The sequence below is a fragment of the Cryptotermes secundus genome, unplaced genomic scaffold (genome assembly GCF_002891405.2).
Source record: "Cryptotermes secundus unplaced genomic scaffold, Csec_1.0 scaffold7, whole genome shotgun sequence".
Lineage (NCBI taxonomy): Eukaryota > Metazoa > Arthropoda > Insecta > Blattodea > Kalotermitidae > Cryptotermes > Cryptotermes secundus.
In genome coordinates, this window is record NW_019727389.1 from 530,259 (window position 1) to 548,594 (window position 18,336).

Here is an 18,336-nt window from a genome sequence, read left to right on the forward strand (position 1 = left end):
ATCTGCCTTAAGGCCGCTTTTTATTTTTTGCGGAATTAGAAATCGTTAATATTAACTATTTATAATGGCGTAAATTTTCGATTAAATGTCAATGGCCTAACACCGCGAAAGGTGAGGTATTTCTTCACCAGCTGAAATGTAGCCGAGTACCATCACAGAACTTGTAACTAGTAACCTCGACCATCATTTGACAATTTACAGTGTTACATGTGAACACATACAAGCGGACCATTTGCGAGATGGGACAATGCTATTAAAAAGGAACCAAAAAAAGAAATAGGGTTCACTGATTTCATCTGTCCTGTAACACAGTAATGAACACTTCGGATTCTGTAGAAGGCCTGAATTTGAACGGCTGTTAGCGTCTCAAGAAGGATTCTGCCCCATGAAGTTAACTGCACATGTAAATAATTTTAATACTCGTACAAGCCGTAAGGTCGCGGGTTAGATTCCCTATGTAACAATATTCTTCAACTGACCTAATCCTTCCAGCCGCACTGGGTCCACTTAGCCTCTTAACAGAAATGAGTACCAGAAATCTTCCTGCGTAGGGTAAAGGGCGGCAGGCAGGTTGACAACTTCACCGCCCTCTGTGAGCCCGACTGTCTAGAAAATGTGGGAGCCCCAACGTCTCACAATCCTGTGGGCCTCAAAGGTCTGTTACAAGGATAGCTTTACCATGTTCCTTTACGTCGGGTAACAAATTGTGATTAGATCAGTCTGACAGAAAAGCTGTTGACAGAAATTCAATACCATTTTTTTAAGGTTGCTAAGGACATTTAACCCAGACTACAATTAGTCTTGAACTATGCATTTTAGATCGTGGAATACGACGGAACCCACTAACAAAATAAGAACTAGTGTAGAACAATTCTGGATTCTGAGAGACAAGTTCTGCACCGCTTGACGGCACAGCTTGGTGAATATTACCCGCGATCTTGTACTTCCTATAATGCTACGCACTTTCTGTTCAACAAAGCGAGTCGAAAGGGCACAAGCGAAGAGAGAGGGGTGCATAACAACAGTGGATAAAACGTACCTGTAGAGCTTCGAGTAGTTCTGCCGTCACCAAGGTTATTAACAGTATAACAAAATGAGTTATAATTGTTATAAGGAATGAAGAGAAGCGGCTGTACGCAACGGAAACATGAGCTCATCCGGAACATAAATAACGTCACTTCCGTTCAACGTTAAAAGCAAATTGTTTTTGTTTACCGACATCGATGCCTAGACTGCCTCTGCGACAGCTGGTGCTATTTTGTAGAGGGGGAGAGAAGTAGAAAAATGCATGAACAGCACAATGCTATAAAGAGACATAACAATCCCAATGAAAATTTGCCAACATTAAAATATTAGGGAGAAACACTAACAAATCAAAAATACATTTACGAGAGAATTAAGAACAATTACATTTGTGGAGTGTTTACTATTATTCGAATCTCAGTATTCTGTCTTCTTCTCTGCTATCTAACAACATAAGGATTAAATAATTTTACCTGCTGTTTTGTATCGGTGTATAACATCTCTTTCGTATTAGAGAAGAGGATAGATTATGGATGTTGAAAAACGGGATGCTAAAGAGAATGATGAATTAACATGAGGCTGCAGAGAAAACTACATAATTTGTATTCTTCACGAAATATTATTAGAATAATCAAATCAAGGATAATGAGAAGGGTAGGCCATGTAGCACGCATGGGAGAGATGAGAAATGCATTAAAGGTTGCGCCTGGGAAACCTACTGGATTCAGTATTCTTGACGAAGTATTTACTGATCCTGATCATGTTCCAAAGACTGCATTATAAAGTTCCAAAGTGTTTAACTCTTTATGGTTGACTGGAAATATAACAGAACGGCTGAACATTAGAAACACCCTAACGTAGAAGGAAGGACAGGAGGCTTATTAGAATGGATATTTGAGAAATGGGGTGGTTCCCGACAGCAGGGTCTATAAAGGGAGGGAAGATTCTCTGATGGGCGGGTGACTATTGGTTGTTCAAGGCCGACTCTGCTCGAAGGAGTTGGTTAGTCAGACTTGCATTTCTCGGTAAAAGAAGGTAAGAGTAAAGATGTCCCGGTGCATAATTACTTAGACACTACGCGATGAAGACGTATGGGGGAGTAGAAGTATAACTCCATCACACTTGATCTCAGCACTAGATGGAGGTAAGTGGCCACCTTCACACTCCGGTCGCTTTACCCCCCACCCACTGGACAGGAGGCTGGGTGGAACGCAGACCCGGTCTGGACACTATGGAGAAGAGAACATTTTGTTTCCACTGCCAGAAACTGAACCCCGACCATTCAGCCCGCAGATCGCCGCTATATCGACTGAGCTATTCTCAGCTGCGTGGGGAAGATCGGTTCCATAATCTTCTTCGCAATCATACACCCCTAATTCATTCCACGAGCGCCAGTCATTTGTATGCGCGACCCAACAGACCCTCATGCGCATACTGAAAAATCTTATTCTGAAAGGTGCAGAACCTTTCGAATTACGACGGCACAGAGGCGCGCCAAGCAGACAAGAACAAGAGACATACGCGCGTACTGCAGGAATAAAATCAGCCAGTAATGATGAACGGCTCTCACGGTGGTAATTATAAAGGTTACTGCCTTCTGGGATGTGACCCGGCATAGCCTGGTATTCTGTCACCCTAAACATGTAGGCAGCATATGCTGACGCTTCGGAAGATCATACCAGGATGCACGGTGTCACATCCCAGAGGACAGTAAGGTAAAGTTGTCCCTATGCTTAACTAACACTACGCCATGAAGGCGTATAGGGGAGTGGATGTACAGAACCACATTTTCTCGACCTCGGCACTAGCTGGAGGTGAGTGGTCAGCTTTATGTCCCGGCCGCTTTACCACCAGAGAAAGAGCTCCCGGTACCCATTGAATAGAATGTTGGGTGAACCCCAGAGCCGGTCTGGACGACATGGAGGAAATTCTTAACCCTCCCGGGACTCAAACTCTGACCCCTCGGTCGTCCAGCCCGTCGCCAGTCGCTATACCGACTGAGCTATCCCGGCTCCTCCAGAGGACAGTAATCTTCTTATTATTCTAATCAAATCTAGGAAGATGAGATGACCAAGGCATGTAGCACGCATGAAAAATAAGATAAATTCACACGAAATTTTAGTTGGAAGACACGGAGGGAGAGAGAACATTTAGTAGACTTACGCATAGATGGGAGGATGCTAAGATTTACCTTTAAGTAATAAATAAGTGAGGAGTGCACCGCATTCATCTTGCTCACGATATGGTGTAATGGTGCGTTCTTCCTGACCCTTTGAATTCTACAAAAAGCAGGCAATTTCTGGACTGGATCAGCAACTGCTGGCTTCTCAAGAAGGTTTCCGCTCCTCGGAGTTTTAGTTAATGATGAATGAGAGAAAGAAAGCATAATTAACTAAACCACGGATTTTTATTTTATTTAATGACCCCATTTTCTTTTCAGTAGAGTTCAGTTCAAAGTTTCACGCCCACACAAAACGACTCAGACGCTACCATAAATGAATAGCTTGCAGTTTGGCGTTAAAGCTGCCAGCGATTAATACATCTCTACTGTAAACGCGATAAAGTCGTAAAATCACGTCGAGGCGTTGCAGCTCTCTTCTGCTCCTGGAGGGAAACTGGAGCAGTTACACAGCCAACTGCGCAATTTTATAACGACGTAAGTCATTCTTGCGCCGACTAAAAGCTGCAGTGCTGCAACCCAGATATACGGGCTGCAACGTCATTGAATGTAATTCGGTAGTTACGCTCAAGATGAGTTATTCAGATAACACATTTGACAAATCTGTAATAACAACTAATATAAAAGGTTGGGCGTGCAAGCTTATAAAAACATCATTAGTTACTTACGGGAGAGTAAATTACAAACTGCTTCACGCTGCATGTTTTTTTTTACTCGGCTCATGCCGATATGGTGACTGGATTTTTCAATTGACCTAACCCTTCCCGCAGCACTATGGCCCTGGGGTCAACTCAGTCTCTAACAGAAACCACCACCAGGAATCTTCCTGGGGGGGGGGGGNGCGGCCGATGCGTAAGACCGACAACCTCACCGCCATCTGTGAGCCGATTGTCGATAAAATGTGGCAGCCTCGACGTCTCACAACCCAGAGGGCCTACACGGCATGTTACAGGGATAGCTTTACCATTTTTTACCGTTCGAGTTGTACGTACTGGAGATAGAATCAATCTGTGTGGTACCAACTCCAAGGAACTGAATAATTTCTTTCCCGAAGCTGTTAGCCATTCAGCGACTTAAGCCATTCCAAACATTTCATGGAACCGGAAGTTCCTACACTGGACCCTGTCCTGAGGCAAATGAATCCAGTTCACATCCTCTCATCCTATTACTTTAAGATCATTTTAGCAATGCCCTTATATATTTTCTCCTAGATCATCTAAGGCCGGGTACACACTAGCGAGCTGTTGCATGTAAGGGCGCGTACACACTAGCGAGCTGTTGCATGTAACGTAACGGTTACTGTAACCACATTCTGTTAGTGTGGACGCCTTCCGAACCACGCTCGCGAACGTACTTCGAGCGCGCTCTGTAACACGACCGGCGAGCCACTGCCTTGTCGGTTTTTGCTGCGAACACAAAGGGACTCGCAGTAGGCTCGTGGACGCCACAATCGCTTGCTCGTAAATGTGTACGTTTCCTCCGAGCCAGGAGTAGCGTTGCGAATCGAAATGTCTTCATGGCGAGCTCACCACGAGCACTATGGATCTGGTCGCTCGAAGCTGGTTACATGACGACTATGGACGTGTCGTCCAGACGAAGACGTGGTTACAGTAACCGTTACGTTACATGCAACAGCTCGCTAGTCTGTACCCGGCCTAAGAGGTGTCTTCCCATTCTTTTTCTCTTTGATATGATCGTCCTAATAATCGAGCACACCACTGCGCAACTCCCTGCATCTTACGTCAGAATATTTTCCTCGGCACTCTGCCCTCGAACAGTCTCAGTCTGCATGAAACCTGAGGCTCCTACAGCAGTGGATATTAAGATTATGGTTTCCTGTGACAGGACAACTTGTGATCTCAAAGATACAAATCAAAGTTCTGGAGGAACCTGGTGCCACCATTGATAGCAGAAGATGGAAACAGAAAGACTCTGAGAAAAGGTGAGTATTTATCTACCGAAATACTCGTACGTGGGACCTCATTCTGAGTTCCTCCCTCGAAGCGATAGACTAAGTTTCAGATGCACACGGATCACGTATAATTACATTCGAAGTTTTGCATTGCAGCATCATTATTTAATTACATTTCACAAAACAAAGCAGTATTCGCAGGTCTCAGTTCTGTACTGTTACGTCATCCAAATAAATTAATCTGGCTGTAGCGCCAATAAGAAGACACAACTAATTTCACTACTTATAATGGGTTAAAAAACTGTCCTTGTGCTTCATTAATTCAGCACGACGTCATGAAGACATGGAAAGTGGAGGTCATGACTTCGTTGCCAGATGAAGGCGAGTGATCAGCTTCACCCCTTTACCCCTGGTACCCATTGTATAGGAGGCTGAGTGGGATCCAGAGCAGGTCTAGATGCCATGGAGAGAAGAAAAACCTTGCCCCTACCGGGAATCGAACACCGACCGTCCAGCCTGTAGCCCGTCTCTATACCGACTGAGCTATCCCGGCTCTTGATTACTATATATCCCACTTATAATTTTGTATGATTTAAAATACGGTGCTTCTACGTCAAATGAATTACAAACGAGTATTTTAGCAAAAGGTTCTGGGAGTAACTAATCGATTACTTCCTTTGATACGACACGGCTTCCACAGAAAACGACGCACCCAACAATTCCTCTATTGTTGCTTGTGTATTCGTTGCCTAGCAACGACAGGGGGATGCATACACAGGTACAGAGCAAGGTGACCTCATAAGCCTGTTTTTTTTCAAAAGAGGCTAAGTAGGCTAAAAACATTTGGACTTGCCTACGCGTACACAATAATACAAGGCCGTTGTCTAGCAACAACAGCATCGTGTTTACCGCTGCTGCCTAGCAATGGCCGTCTTCTCTAATTTGGGTGTTCTCCTTTCGGTTCGCTGTTCTGCTCACACTCTTTTGGTTGTTACACTTTCTCTCTTCACCGTTTGAGAAAGGGGAAGATGAGGTCCGTTGCTCTTGCCAGTCAAGCGCCTACACTGAAAGGTCGATCCCTCCTTCCAGGAGGAGACTCTGATGCCTAGCAGAAAGGAAGGAGATTGCATAAGCCTACCAAAGGAAAGCAGGCTTAAAACAAGTAATTCAACACACAATACGTTGCTAGGTTGCTATGTTGTATTAAAGCACCCTGTTGTACTATGTATTCCAGGTTTAGGATTCTCTTTTCACCGTCTCTGTGCAAGTTCGTCCATATTGTGGCGTAGAGACCCGTTGCTAAGCGGTGATTCTGAAAACAGCTACCGTTTCTGGGCAACGGCTTGGGGTAAAAGTGTTCCCGTTGCTAGGCATCAGATTCTTAATAATGCAACAGATGGACTACAACAATGGAAAGGGGGCGTTTCTACGTGGTCCGTGCCGAGATGTTATAAGCAAGGGACAAAGTCAGTTGAGAGTGAGCTCTGTATGGGAGGCTGTGAAGACAGAACCCGAACGCATGAAGCTGAAGAATTTCCACTGTTAGAAGTCGTTGCCAGGGAGCGACAGGTGAAGACACAGAATGCTGAAAAAGGCTTAGCGGGTGCTGTGGTGGTTTGTGGAGATTAGCGTTGGAGCTGTAATTACTTGTACTTACGAGTCGTGTGTATAAGTGGTCAATAAATGCACACACCAATCCAAACCCCGTCTAGAGTCACATACATACTAGGTGACAATACTGAATTCACATTTCGAGGCTCTTTGTAGCTTCTTATTATCTATTTTACACTACATGTTTCAGCCCAAATGAACATAATCAGGTGTATAAGACTGTAGATGAAAACTCCTACTCTACTGTTATGTTGTTGTATTTTGCATTTTACGAGTAATGTAAAATTGTTATAAAATATTTTATAGTTTTTATCGTGGTTCCGTTTGTTTGGACACATATCGTGGATCTGGTGTTGCGTCAGTCACGTATTCAAATAAACAGCGTGTCCGAAATTTACTGTGGTAAGAAATTATGAAAGCAGAGCCGGAGTATCCATTAGTGACGTAATCATTATACCAACTTTTACACAGATCGACCTAAGGGTTCGTGTCAATTTATCAGACACCGCAGAACCAGAAGAAAGTACCACATCTGTCTCTCCGTACTCGGGTAAAATAAGACAGTAATCTGTTCTGAGCTTTCAGTGCCGTAGCATGAAGAAGCGCGCGTGGGGCTAAAGCTCCATTCATTCATCTTCGGAAGTGAGCGGGCCATTTCGGGCTCCGATTACCTTGCCATGGGGACAGAGCCTACAGTGTCCACCGAGTAGGCAGTTACGTAGGCCCCACAGCGGGTCTGGATGCCTTGGCGAAGGGAAAGATCCCTGTTACATTAGCGTGTACACGTGCGTACGACTAGTAAAACTCTGGTTTGAATGGTGCGATTTGCTAGCTCGTTATAAGGTTTGTGAATGGACAGAGTTCTCTGTAATCCTACTAACGAGATACGCTTCTCTGTCTGTCTTACTCTGCCCATTCTCCCTTCATTCAATACATATATCAATATTGCAGAAACTGGTAGACTGACATTTATTACTAGTAAACTCAGTATGAAAAGCATGCCATTAACGGCGAACTCGCTGTCCTCAGCAATACCAACACGGCAGTCGTCTGAACGTGTGATGCGGGAACAAAGACAACAGTATAACTCAGAATATCTAATGACATATCTGCAGAAGATCTTAAAGAGAGACGAAAGGATGGTCACGATTAGGTCACAGTCAGAAAGGAGGTGGTCACAGCTTATTTAATAATACTATTCCGCCACTTACCTGAACAAAATGAGAAAAAATGCAAAACATTTCAGTCAGGATATCTAGTAATCCTACCGAGATTCGAACCGACTAGCTCCAAAATACAAATCTAGAGCGTTACCGCTACACTCGTAATGAACTGTTGACGTGAGCTAGGATAATTAAGCCGATACAGCGATGAGTTGTGGGCTGCACGGCCGGGGTGCGATTCCAGGCAGGAGCAAGAATTTGTATTCCCTCCACAGCGTCCAGCCCTGCTCTGGGGCCCACTCAACCTCCTTTCCAATGGGTATCGGGTACTCTTTCTCTAGGGGGGAAAGCGGCCGGGGAGTGAAGTTCACCACGTCTTCCTGGCGTGGTGCTTAATTGATTAAGCACAGGGATGAATTTACCGTTTATGACCCTGTGATAAATGTGAGCCTCTTATTAACGTGAGATAAAATAAATGAAAACAACAACGCTGCATTTTCAAGAAATATTCTGGTTTGCTGGAATGAAGGACCACAGTAATATGATCCTTAAGAAAACGGAAGGCTAATTCGATTGGTCATATCTTACGCGGTAACTGCCTTCTAAAAGAAGTTATTGAAGGAAAGATAGAGGGGCGGATAGAAGTGACCAGAAGACGAGGAAGAAGGCGTAAGAAGATGCTGGATGACCTTGGGGACAGAAGAGGATATTTTCATTTGAAGGAGAAAGCTCTAGATCGCATCAAGTGGAGGAGGTGTTTTGGAAGAGACTGTGGACCTGTCGTCTTGACAGATTACTGATGAATGAATGAAAGGACAGGTTATTTATGCCTGTTTCTTCAGGAAAAACTGCGCTTACCAATTCCAGTATATATGAAAGCACAAAAACTGGTTGAATTAAAAAAGCAAAATTCAGTTTAATTACTACGGTACATAAATATATCTACTTTTATGTCCTGTTGTAGTCGTTTCCGAGATGATACATAGACCTTCATAATCAGAGAGGCTATGTCGTTAGAGGACATTTGCATTGGTAATACGTTGATACGTCACTAAGCGGTGTGAGTACATATAATTCTATACGTACAAATGTATATGTACCTAACATGAACTAATGAATAATGCATATAAAGGAAGGCGTGGCGGGTTAGTGTTTAAATTGTAGAGGCTCAGAAACAAGTTTCAGACAATTATCTCATCCGGACAACACCCATCTCATTGTCTTCAGCTTGTATTCACACATACAGTGTGTTCCAGCAGTTCGCACATTGAACACATCTACAGGACATGCTTCTGCTGAGACTTGTGGCAATGATGATAGGTTAATGACGCGTGAATCAAAGTGTGACGAGAATGCCGCGTCATTCATTATACTGAGAGAAAAAATTGTGAGAAGAATCTTTGAGCTTAAGAGAGAGAAAAGAGATAACAGCAGAAGAGGAGGGAGCTTATAATTTCTTGTACTCTATAAGCTGAGTTGTAACGGTCGAGTATGGCCGCGACATAGCTCAAGCGCTGGCTTCCCACCGCGGCGGTGCGGGTTCGAGCCCAGGTTTGGTCAAGTGGGATTTATGGTGGACAAAGTGGCGCTGGGGTAGGTCTTCTCCGAATACTTCGGTTTCCCCTGCCAATCTTCATTCTACCAATTACTCCACAATCACCCTCACCTATCATCTTGGGCTGGTACAATAGGCCAGAAGTGGCCGCAGTACAAGGGACTTAGTCCCACCCCACTAGCAATAAAAAAGCGGTCGAATGAATAAATGAATAAGGATGAGATTGTGTCGATCGAACAGAGAAAATAAGAAATACGTACAACATACAGATCGATATACCAGAAAAGATCATTTAGGAAATCTATGCGGGAGAAAGCAGAGTCGATATTAAAGACCAAGCTCTGTGACAGGAATCTTCTTCATCAGTAGAAAAACAATGAAGTACAAAATCTTGTAGTCGGTTCATTCTCTTTGCCTGATCATTTCCAGAGAGTAGTCTGTTGTCTTTATACAAACCTGTACGCGCACGTACTGTCCGTATAGTATGAGAGCCGGAATAGCTCAGCCGGTACAGTGACTAGGTTGCAGAATGGACGATCGATAAATTGGGATTCGGTTCTAGGCAAGAGATTCTTCCTTGCTTCACATTATCGAGACCAGCTCTGGAGCCTACCCAGCCTCCTATCCAATGCGTGCCTGGGGACTCCCTCCCGGGGTAAAGCAGCTGGAGCCTGAAACTGACAACTCGCCTCCATCTACGAAGACTTCCGGGGCTAAGAATACGTGGAGTTATACGCCCACTACCCATGAGTCTTCATGGCGCGGTGCTTAATTAGAAACAGAGACAAATTTACCTACGTACAATGTAGTTTTATTGTAGAACTTTACCGAACTATGTTTAGGACCGTGACATAGTGGATGCGGTTTGTCGCTGGAGTCTCACTCCGGCTTAACGCGTTATTTTTCCGAGCACTCTGGTTTTCCTTCATTTTCATTCCACCGGATGCTCCATTAATGTTATCTATCATCCGGAGATGGTACAATAGCGCAGTGCTGTCTGAATACCAAGCAACTCGGCTCCATCTAACACCCCCCCCCACGCCCCCAAATAAAAAATCTGTACAAAGACATTACAATACCTTCTCATACAGCGAGCATACCATTATTTTTCTGAAGATAGCACCTATGCAGTTTTATTTATGGAAACAGTCTCCATAATTCAGTGAAATTTAATGTAAATCGTAAAAGGCCTTTTCGAAAAAAACCGCCATTCGGGGAGGGGGTTTGAACTGTCATATTCACGGGGCATCGATCCATATGGATAAGCTACCCAGTATGAATATAGTTCGCCCCACCGTTCGGGACAGTCATACATACAGATGGTATTACAGTGGATCGGGAAGGAAGCGGCCGCGGCATAATTTTATGGTACTCCCTCGGGATTTGACTGGTGGGACTGAGGAAAAACTACGAAAACCCTCAGTCAGGAGAGTCGATGTCTCGGTCGAGAATCCAACCGCGTACCTCCCAAGTATAAGTAAGAAGCTTTATGACTTTATGATTTGCTTGGTATCTATACTTTGAAAGAGCCCGAAAGCTGAGTTTGGCAGTTTGAGAAAACAGATTATGCTCGATTTAACGTTCATACCATAAAGTACGGGTTTTACTGGCACTTGGAACAAGATGAAGCTGAGAAAGTTTGGAGACAGAGAATACAGGCGGAAGAAACAATCACCTAGGATGATTGGTGCGCTTACTCGCTTTACCTTCCGGACCGGGGAAGAAGAGTAATCGTTAGTGTGTGTCCCTTGCCGAACGCCTTCCTCTTGAAGTTGCTCAGAAAGTCTTACTTCTCGAGAACTTGTACAAAGTCTCTGGGAGATGTTAAAGCCAAACATTACAGTTACGCATGAAAAGAGTCAAGGCTAGTCAAGTCAATCCGGTAGCCTAATCCAGTAGTTTACAGAAACTGTTCTGTAGAGTTGACAGAGAAAACGTTGGCAAATTATTTTCTATTATGCAAACAATGTACATTTCGCCTTGCACGCCTCTTTGAACTAATACGTATAGTGTGACTGTGTGTACGCACGTGGAAAATGATTGAACAGTACCCCAGACAGGAATGTACAATCGAGCCCAGGCCAATACCTTGTGCCAGTTTAATCGAATGTGGTCAACGGATTGACGATTCTTAAATATTATTGACCTCCTAATGCAGTAAGCGCGGACAGCTCAGTCGGTATAGCGACGGGCTACGGCTGGGCGGCCGGGTTTCGAATCCCAGCAGAGGTAAGATCATTCTCTTCTCCACAACATCCAGACTGGCTCTGGAACCCGCTCAACCTCCTTGTCCAATGGGTAAGGGGGGGGGCGGTTTCCCAGAGGGTAAAGAGGCCGGAGCGTGAAGCTGACCACTCCCCTCCATCTACTGCTGATGTAAAAAATGAAGGAATATTACGTTCACTCCAACATACGTCTTCATGGGATACTGTTAAATTAATTAAGCACAGGGACTTTTACACATTATTGCCTTTTGACCAAAGTAGTAATTCGTTACACAGACGTTAGTTTGTCTCTTCAAAAATGAACTCTTTATCCGGGCAAGAGGGCTCGGACCTTAGACAAAATGGTTGTTCCTGCCTATCTCGCGGATATTCTTCAGCTGTCATAATTGTAGAATGGAATCTTTACCATCTACTGGCAGTGTTCCTCTTGAGAGCACCTAACAAGCACATGCAACAAGAAAGAAGTTTACCTATTGTTCGAAGACAATCAGAATTGTGAATACATTCAAAAACGTGTTTGAACTGGAGCCTGCAAGTGCTAGAAGGAACATAATGGGCACTGGTGAATTTAACACTTTGTAGGTACTTAGAGGCACTTTACAAATAAAACACGAGAGGAAAGACGTGCTCCATTTCTGAGTGCACAAGCGTCCTCGTGCAGGAAAATCTGCACTGCTATTTGAGGATTTATTTCCGTCAACACGACTTCTCCACATATACGTATGCTGTAAAGTTCTCACTATGCTTAACTAATTAAGCACTACGCCATGAAAGCGTATGGGGGAGTAGATTTATAGATCCATATTTTCTTGATCTCGGCACTAGTTGGAGGGGAGTGGTCAGCTTCATGTCCTGGCTGCTTTACCCCCGAAGAAAGAGCCCCCGGTACCCATTGGATAGGAGGCTGGGTGGGCTCCAGAGACGGTCTGGACGACGTGGAGGAGGGAAAATTCTTGACCCTACCGGGACTCGAACTCCGACTTCTCGGTCGTCCAACCCGAAGCCAGTCACTATACCGACTGAGCTATATGCTGTACATTAATTAAATACTACATGTTTCGGTCTTTCGTCCATCACCGCTCACCCTTTACATTGGCCAATGTTTATAGTTTGTACATTTCGTGTTGTTGGTTTGATATGCTGGGGAGTAATGGTACTGTGACGTATTTGCTCAAAGCATGAACTGTGGAGCCAAAGAAACAACAGTTGCTAGGTAACGCCCGCAAGCAACAATACAGGAATTGTCACGATACGACATGTGGCGCGTACAACCGTTGCTATGGAGCGATCGGGTACGCGGTGATGTCACGCAACAATAGTTGAGGTGTTGCAAGCGGCGTTTTCTGTGGGTCCTCTTCGAGGCTATATAACTCGACCGACCGAGTTCAGTTCAGAGATTGAGTGTAGTGCAGTTGATGGTGCAGCTGTGGAGTGTTAACCACCGGGCTATGGAAGCTGAATAATCTCCATTGCTAGAATTCGTTACCAGGAAACGTCTAGCGAAGACACGGTAGAGGAACAGCCATTATGGAGAGCTCTTATCAAATAAAGACTAGTGAAAATAGACTGAGAAGACTTAATGTTGAGTGATTTGTAGTGTGGAAATCAGCAACAGTGTAATAATTATTTATGGTTAGGACCTGTAAGTGGTCAATAAATCTATTCACCAATCCAAATCCTCTCTATAGTGATAGTATCATATACGTCCTTGTTAGAATATTAAATATTCAAATTGTTAGAATTTGTTGCATTCTAATATCTTTTTATTATAAAGTTTTGTTCTTTCCATGACAAATTTATTTTAATTTTGATTATTGTCGCGTTCTGCAGATGCAGATGTGGAAAGAACAGAATGTCTATACTAAAAAGGACTTAAGAATTGATTTTTTAACAATTTAGTGATTTTAATATTTAACGTTTTAATAAGGATGTATATATTAATATGGAAACAGCTTTATTTTCTTGGGGGAGGGGGGGCGAACCCATAAATGTAACAGCCTGGTAGATCACTACTACATTTCGAAGGGAGCTGCTACTCCAGCTCCAGAACATGCTGCTAGAAGATAACAATCTGCTTTCACAGTACCAAACCGCTCAACAATACAAATATTATATTTTGCAGATATTCTTGTTCTTGCATTTCGAACGCCTTATTAACGAGGTTCTAATTAAGAGTTAATAGATCATAATGAGACATACTTACTCTTTCTTATAAATGCCCACCCCTTCTTGAATAGGTTGTATCTGTGAGATATATGAACATAAAGCTCCACGTCTTCTAAAAGTGGTAATGAACAGAGATGAATGGTAAGATTCACCGTCCGTCACTTTATTTTCGTGGGAAGATTCCACACTACCCAAAACATATGGGAGTGGGTGGGCCCCAGGGCCGGTGTCGACGTGTGGCAAACAGCAAAATCCCTACCCCGACCGGAAACTAGACCTGCCCTGTCTAGTCACTTTACTGGATAGCTTTTCCGGAATTATGTAAAATAAAATTTACCCTACAGATTGATGTAGGGCATGAAACATAAAGAACGACTGACATCACTTCCCCAATATGTGTTCATTTTATGCATCGCGTACAAAAATGTACAAAACTACAAACTCGATAATACTGAACACTGTCTCACGAGGGAATGACAATATGATGATATAAAATGTATCATTGGCTTTAACATACAGGAACATTGCATTTCGAACAGGGTGTGTGATTATGCGTCTCGTACAATTTGCAGAAAGAAAAACAGCAATTATTTCACTGAACACGATCATCTGACTGATCTTTGCAATGCAGAGACAGTGCTCTATCTGTGGAGATGGAACTCTTAAATTCTTAAATGGAATTCTTAAATGGAATTCTTAAAAATTAGAATGACGAGCTTCATGCTTAGCTGACAAGTGCGTAAGACACCTGCTGCACGACTCAATAAATAAATAAATAAATAAAAGGCAATCGATTCTTGTAAATATCGAGCGCACAAACAATGTTATCTGGAGGCCAAATACAAAGTCTTGACGCAACTGGCTGTTCCACTTCTTCCCAAGGCAACTCCAATTTGCGTCACAACATCATGCTCCCATTTACGAATGCATGATTTATCGACCGCATAGCATTAGGTTAGGCCTACGGCAACATTCTTTCGGGGTGGGGGGGAATAAAAATAAAACCACTGCACTGGCAACTAATGAAACAATCAACCAGCCAAACAATGTAACACAACTAAACTAATTTCATTCCACAAAGTGTTCAGTGAGCAATAGATAGGTATTGAACAGGTCAAGGAATTCAAACTCATGAAACCCGAAGTTTCACCGCTATCTTTAAAAAACAAAATGAATAGCAATCGAACAAAAAGAGAAAGATGCTCGACCAAACACTGAGGCAGTTCAATTTGCACCTAACATCTTCGTAACAAATTTTAATATTATCCTGCTATCTACCCTTGTGCCTCCAAAAGTGCCGTCTTCCTTGAACTTTATGGACGAACACGCTATATAGTCTGAGATAGTGACAGCGTCGTTAAATAAATGACAAATTTATGTACCAGCATTACTGCATAATGAGAAGCTTTATAACTTGTACTCTTCTCCAAGTATAATTAGAATGGTAAAGTCAAGGAGGATGAGGTGGGCAGGGCATGTGGCACGAATATTGAGAAGAGGAATGCATTAGGATATTGGTGGGAAAGCCAGAAGGAAAGAGACCACTGGGAAGACCAAGGAGTAGGTGGGTGGACAATATTAAAATGGTTCTTAGAGAGACAGGATGGGATGGTATCGATTGGATTGATCCGGTTCAGGAGAGGGACGAGTGGAGGGCTCTAGTGAACATGATAATGGACCTTCGGGTTCCATAAAAGGCTTAAAAATTCGTGAGTAGCTGCAGATTTGGCTTTTACGTCAAGAAGGGCTCAGCTCCATAAGTAAGTAAGTAAATTATCTACATCTGATCCGAGAACTCGTAGAAAACTGCAGTCAAAATCATTCTTCAGAGAGATCAAGATACGAGAAATGTTTGCAATATTGTGGTTCCGGGCGAAAGCAAACGTAACTAATCACCTAACGAATAACTCTCTAAGTAGAAATTGGTGGGTCAACACCGCTAATACGAAGGGCCGAGACTGGACACGATCCTCATCCAGTTGACCCAGCTCCCAGCGTCACAAACAATGGTACTAATATCCATCTTCATGTTTTAACGTCTATTTTCGTAGCCACGTCAGTAACAATCTGTTAACAAAGGAAGAAATACGATGTACTGGGCCTGCGTGCAGCAAAAGAGTCGATATGCTAACTTCGACAGTCGGGGATGACTGTTCGGTAGGAGAGTTACCATCTTCTCTTTGTTTATTGCCATGTCCAGTACATCCCTGTGCACTCTCTGGCATTATACTTAACGAGATGCATAAGACGCCAGAGAGGTAAAGTGTCAGACACTGATTTGAACGCCGATCTGACCGACGTTTCTTGTGGGTTTCCTTCGTCATCCTAACAAATGTCCTACCGTCATGGTGTATCAAAACAGGATGTCGCATATTTCTTCCCAATTTACTGTATGCTGTCATATTCTCGTTTCATTCGGCGCTATACAGCGTCTGAAACTGGTGCTAGATTTAACCAACCAATGGGTTCCGACGGGGTAAAGGCGGTCAGAGACTGAAAGTGGCTACTCACCATCTAGTGTCGAGGTCATCTGAGTTTGGAGGTTTAAAGCCATTCTCCTATACGCCTTCATGGCGTGGAGCTAAAAATGTTTTCGCATAGTGAGGGGTGGAGTCCAGTTCGGTCCTCTCGGCACGGCGGCCACTGATTGGCCTATTGTACCTGCCCCGGGTGATTATGATGATGAAGAATTTGGTGGAATGAAGATTTGCAGGGGGAAACCGAAGTACTCGGAGAAAACCTACCCCAGCGCCACTTTGTCCACCACAAATCCCACTTGACCAGACCCAGGATCGAACCCGGGCCGCCGCGGTGGGAAGCCAGGGACTAACCGCTTGAGCTATGGCGCGGCCCTGGCGTGGAGCTAAGTGCAAGGACTTCTTTTTAACTTTTTAAATATTGCGCTAAACAAAACAAAATTGGTAAACCGAAGTGGCCACCTTCACGTCCGTTGTTTCCCACAAATCTGACAGAAACGCACCCAGCCTGGGTGGTACCAACCTGTTTCACCCCAAGCAACAACAAATTCTGCAACTTTTTTTTCTGCTAGCGTCAAAATGCTGTCAATACTTGTTCCAGTATGGCTCGAAGCATTTCCCTTCAGTCGACAAATACGAATATACGTCACGCCATGTTATTCAAGTTACAAATGAATTCAGTGCCCTAAATACAGTGTTGATATTGTGGTGGGAGCGGCAAAAGAACTACCACACGGTAGCAGGTTAGGTCAAAAAGGACATCCCATGAAACCACGAAGCGCTGACTGTCATTTTCTTAGTCAATTAGTCCACAGGATGGCTAAATGTTGATGGAATTTCTATAAAATCCTCCTGAACTTCGCGATAGACATATGCTATTTCCACCAGAGTTCTTCATTTTTCATTTCAGGCAAGCACCGGCTCAGAGACGGGTTGGCAGTGGTGCAGAAAATCACCATTACTTGCTTACAAATCAACAGCAACGCAAATCCAGCCCGTTTATATGCGATGCAATTGCAATGATGGCAATAAAAGGCGACAGCAGAAGAAGTCAAGCTTCTGAAATGAGGCGCTCCCCACATTTTGACGCAGTGACGTCAATGAAGACGGGATGAAAACGTAACGAGGAAACCACTTTTCAATTAAATACGTTAACCTATGACTAGAACTACCGGGGTTCGATTCCTGGCAGATGCAGAAGGTGTTCTCTTCGCCACTTAGTTCAGTCCAACGTTGGGAATCATTCAGCCTCTTATGAGGTGGGTAACATAGCTCTCGCTGAGGATGTAATGCAATCCAATGCAGAGATTAAGAACGGGCGAAACTGTACTTCCAGTCACGATGACGTCTTCATGACTTGGTACCTAATTAGGTGCAGAGATTCGTACTAATGGCGTGGTGCTCAATCAGGCAAAGCGAAATTAAGCCTATACGAATAACTTATTATATTGAGAGAGTAAAGAACTAAGACGTTAACAAGATTAAACATAACAAACAAGAAGTCCTAAAAAGAACTCAAGACTGTGACCGGTCTAGTGCGTGGCACGAGTTCGAATCTCGGACGCTGCTACATCACTATACGTTTATCGGTACGCCCGTATATTTATTGGAACTTGTTCGCCAGATGTGGGACCTGTGGGTCGGGGGGTGGGGAGTGGGGGGTGCAGCTCGAAGAGTTAACATGTGAACGACATAAGCCCAAACCTCTGCCTCTGTCCACTTAAGATATACTGTGATGTCGGCCGAGGGTTTCTTACCCTATCGCGGGTCGGCAAGGCCACTGCCGAGGGTTTCTTTTATTGCTACTGGGGTGGGACTAAGTCACTTGTACTGCGGCCACTTCTGGTCTATTGTACCAGCCTCAGATGATAGGTGAGGGTGATTGTGGAAGAGTTGGTGGAATGAAGATTGGCAGGAGAAACCGAAGTACTCGGAGAAAACCTGCCCCAGCGCCACTTTGTCCACCACAAATCCTACTTGACCAGACCCGGGATCGAACCCGGGGCGCCGCGGGGGGGAGCCCGG

General features: G+C 43.9%; 1 protein-coding gene across 3 annotated transcripts in view; it reads right to left on the reverse strand.

Moving 5' to 3' along the window:
- LOC111864611 overlaps window positions 1-18,336 on the reverse strand; it is a 629,006-nt gene that overhangs the window by 473,129 nt on the left and 137,541 nt on the right. The gene's annotated exons all lie outside the window — the stretch shown is intronic.